General features: G+C 39.8%; 1 pseudogene; it reads left to right on the plus strand.

The window, feature by feature from the left end:
- The first annotated feature begins 2,075 nt into the window (after positions 1–2,075).
- Positions 2,076–3,565, plus strand: LOC112934265 (nucleophosmin-like; annotated as a pseudogene).
- Positions 3,566–4,763: the final 1,198 nt, after the last annotated feature.

Consider the following 4,763-nt stretch of genomic DNA (forward strand, 5'->3'; position numbering starts at 1 on the left):
CCTAGATGCTGTAATGCCTCCCCAATGTCGCCAACCCAGAGTGTACCACCATCCCTTATTATTTTCTTAAAACCCAGCCCACACCTTTACAAAAACCATCGCCAACTTAAAATCCAGCCCATCCTTTATTAAACTATTTCCCATTACCTAGATTTTTTTAAAAAGGTTTTGTTTATTTATTCATGAGAGACACAGAGAGAGAGGCAGAGACATAGGCAGAGGGACAAGCAGGCTCCCTATGGGGACCCCAATGTGGGACTCGATCCCAGGGCCCCAGGATCACAACTTGAGTCGAAGGCAGTTGTTCAGCTACTGAGCCACCCAGGTGCCCCCCGCCCCATTACCCAGATTTTAAATATTTTGTTCTGAAAATGACCCTCATCACTTTCACTTGGAATCGTGGACCAGACATGCCCTGCTTGACTCCTATGGGATGGGGAAGTTGAATCCTCTCAATAACCCAGGAGAAAAAAGAACCCAATATTGGTGAAGACCAGAAGTCTCTATCACAGAGGCCCGGCAATAGATGTCACATGATTTACGTGATACTTAGAGAAAAAATGGTCACTTTGCCATTTTCATCATTAGAAACAGCACATAACTCATCATAATTCCTTTTTGGTGTGACTGCAGACAGTTGGAGCACTTCCAAAAGCAGTGATCAAATACAAAATTACCAAATTAACCACCCAATTGGCAATCAGATTGAGATAGCTGTTTCCTCTCAGGTTAGAGGAGATTGCCCATTAGCTCTTTAGAAGAATAAGCAGGGCAAGTCACAGGCCTTATGCAATATTGATTAGATGTGTCCTCACATACAAAATGCCATAGAGTAGCTTTCACTTAGCTATTATACAACTGTCACTGAGGGGCAGAAATACAATGCTATCTTTAAAATATTTTATCTGCTGATTGGTTAAAACAATCTAACAGAGGTAAACATAACACCCAACACTGAATAGTCCATAAATGCTGAAGGCACGCAGGATGGTGAGAGTTGTGCTAGACTCTGGATCCCAGTCCATGCTCTCCAGGAACTAGCAGGGAGTCCTGGGCCACATTGAGCTTGGTTTCTTACATGTAAGTTGAGGCAACTGGATCAAGGGTTTTTTAACCTGAGATCAGTGGATATATTTCATGAGTTCTGGTAAAATTTTGCAAATTTTAGAATATGTCTGCATATGTATTTCTTTTTTAAACAAAAAAATCATAAGCTTCATAAGACAACAAAACATCCCATACCTCTCCCCTCAAGGAAAAGCTTACAAAGTGGGCTAGATGGTTTCCACTGGTTCTTTCAGATCCAACATTTGATGATCCTTTGGTCATTTCTGGTCAATATATTCGTCCGATGAGAACACACAATATATTCTCATAAAACAATGAAATCGCCTTAGTATGGAGACTCAGTGTACAGTTGGTGCTCAATAGAGGTGTGTAAGCCTGAATCTGCATCTGATTTTTCCTAATTTTTAAATATGTCATTCTAGAAGGTTATAGAAACATCTGATATAAATGATCTTTTCTGGGTTTTTCTTTCTGATTATTTACTCAATAATGAGTCCTTCACTTGCTTCACATCCCACATTTCCATTTTATTCCCAGGGACTATAAAACAAGAGGTTAATGATAGTCTCGTCTACATGAAGGTAGAGGACACATTTTAGTTAAGCAACTCAAGTTTGAGCCAAGATTCTAAAACACCTATTTTAATAACTAGCAATTGTTCTGCACAAACTCTTCTCCAAAGAACAAACTTTAAAATGGTTATGAGCAACTCTTACTGGACCAAATTTTCTAACTTCAATGTCCTGAGGTACCTAAACTGCCAGCTCTCCGTGTCACTGTCCACTTACCTTAATTAACCATAGGTTCAGTTTTGCTTTGCATTCTAATTGGGTCCTTGGCTAATTGTGCATTAAATACTTGGCAGAACAGTGTAGACAATCTTACACAGCCTTCATTTCCCCCAATTTCAATCTGGGAAAGCTTAAAATGTCAGATTATTATGGCTGATAGTTTCCCAAGCAAACAAAGGAAATATGATAAACTTTAAAGTGACTTAATTACCTGCTGTGATTCCGTCCTGCGCGGCTGTTCTGAGTAACAGGAGTCGTGTATCTCCGTCCGCCTTCTCTCCCACCTAAGTGCGTGCCACTGCCCCATGGAAGATTCGATGGACATGGGCATGAGCCCTCTGCGGCCTCAGAACTATCTTTTTGGTTGTGAACTAAAGGCTGACAAAGATTACCACTTTAAGGTGGATAATGATGAAAATGAGCACCAGTTATCTTTAAGAACGGTCAGTTTGGGAGCTGGTGCAAAGGATGAATTGCACATTGTTGAAGCAGAGGCAATGAATTATGAAGGCAGTCCAATTAAAGTCACACTGGCAACTTTGAAAATGTCTGTACAGCCAACAGCGTCCCTTGGGGGCTTTGAAATAACACCACCTGTGGTCTTACGGTTGAAGTGTGGTTCCGGTCCTGTGCATATTAGTGGACAGCACTTAGTAGCTGTAGAGGAAGATGCAGAGTCAGAAGATGAAGAAGAAGAGGATATGAAACTTCTTAGTATATCTGGAAAGCGTTCTGCCCCTGGAAGTGGTAGCAAGGTTCCACAGAAAAAAGTAAAACTTGCTGCTGATGAAGATGATGATGACGACGCCGATGATGACGACGATGATGAAGATGATATGATGATGATTTTGATGATGAGGAAGCTGAAGAAAAGGCTCCAGTAAAGAAATCTATACGAGATACTCCAGCCAAAAATGCACAAAAATCAAACCAGAATGGAAAAGACTCAAAACCATCAACACCAAGAACAAAAGGTCAAGAATCTTTCAAAAGGGATCCCTGGGTGGCGCAGCGGTTTGGCGCCTACCTTTGGCCCAGGGCACGATCCTGGAGACCGAGGATCGAATCCCACGTCAGGCGCCTGGTGCATGGAGCCTGCTTCTCCCTCTGCCTGTGTCTCTGCCTCTCTCTCTCTCTCTCTGTGCGACTATCATAAATAAATTAAAAAAAAAAAAGAATCTTTCAAAAAACAGGAAAAGACTCCTAAAACACCAAAAGAATCTAGTTCTGTAGAAGACATTAAAGCAAAAATGCAAGCAAGTATAGAAAAAGGTGGTTCTCTTCCCAAAGTGGAAGCCAAGTTCATCAATTATGTGAAGAATTGCTTCCGGATGACTGACCAAGAGGCTATTCAAGATCTCTGGCAGTGGAGGAAATCTCTTTAAGAAAATAGTTTAAGCAGTTTGTTAAAATTTTCCGTCTTTTTCATTTCTGTAACAGTTGATATCTGGCTGTCCTTTTTATAATGCAGAGTGAGAACTTTCCCTACCGTGTCTGATAAATGTTGTCCAGGTTCCATTGCCAAGAATGTGTTGTCCAAAATGCCTGTTTAGTTTTTAAAGATGGAACTCCACCCTTTGCTTGGTTTTAATTATATATGGAATGTTATGATAGGACATAGTAGTAGTGGTGGTCAGACAAATGGAAATGGTGGGGAGACAAAAATATACGTGTGAAATAAACTCAGTATTTTAATAAAGTAAAAAAATAAATAAATAAAGTGACTTAAACACAGGATCAGGACCCACGGGCATACATTGGAGACTAAAATTGTTTTTCCTTTACACTCTCTTCTCTCTGACCTGGTTTTCCTCTTCCCTGTTTTCCTACCCCCCCATGTGAATATTGGTCTTTGTGTCACAGCTCAAGCCTCTCACTTAACACACATTTTTTTTTTTTGATTGAACACAGAACTCCCACTTGGGTGTTCTTAACTAAAATATCATCTATAAAATCTTGTCCATTATCTTCCTATAATTTCCACCTTACATTTTAAAGTTGTTTTGATGAGCCATTGGATTGGTCAGGGGGGTTAATTCCAAAGTTTATGAGTTCTTATCCCAATCCTACATGCCTCAAAAGCAGAATTATTGGAAGAGTGCTTGAAGAATGGACTAACATGCAAATTCAGTGAGCTCATTGGCACTGGATGAGCAGTGTGAACCAGACAAAATCCCCAGATTATGATTTAGGACATCAGGATGCTCCAGCCTGGCCTCTGGTTCTCTGTACAACCAGACCATTAACTGGAGGCCCTTGTTTACTTAGAAAGGGTTAAAGGATGATTTTTCAAAAGGATCACTTTAAAATTCACAAAGTAATAAGTGTTGTGCAAATATTAAATGGACATATTGAACTGACTCAAAGAAGAATGCGATAAACAGATCTAAAACATCAAAAATACTGAAATGAATTTCTGATAGATGCAAAACTAGGCACAAAATGTAATCTTTCTAATGATGCTTGGATCATTTCTTTTTGCAGGGTAGAAACCAATTGTCTCACCACCAGACAAAATTAATTTGCATTTCTACGAGTTTTATACGATTTACAGAGCTGTAGTATAGTCTAGTCAAAGACAATCAAAAGCACAGCCCCCTATAGAATGAGATAACCCTGGAGGATCTGCTAGACAATTTCCATAATACTGTTAAAATGGCAATCTGTAATCTGCTGCCCATTTGAAAGGCTTTCAAAAATTTTCCCAATAAGCTTGCCCAGGAGATCATAAACACTGTCTCCTAGAATTACGCTTGATCACAAAAATGCTGGTCTCATTGGGTTTGGCCTGCTTATTTCCATGGCTGTTGCAGGAATGCTAATTAACCATATATATGCTTTGTAAATTGAGAACCATGCCATTCTGAGTTACTACCAAGGCCACAGAATTAAATAGAATTAAAT

The sequence above is a fragment of the Vulpes vulpes genome, chromosome 3 (assembly GCF_048418805.1).
Source record: "Vulpes vulpes isolate BD-2025 chromosome 3, VulVul3, whole genome shotgun sequence".
Taxonomy (NCBI): domain Eukaryota; kingdom Metazoa; phylum Chordata; class Mammalia; order Carnivora; family Canidae; genus Vulpes; species Vulpes vulpes.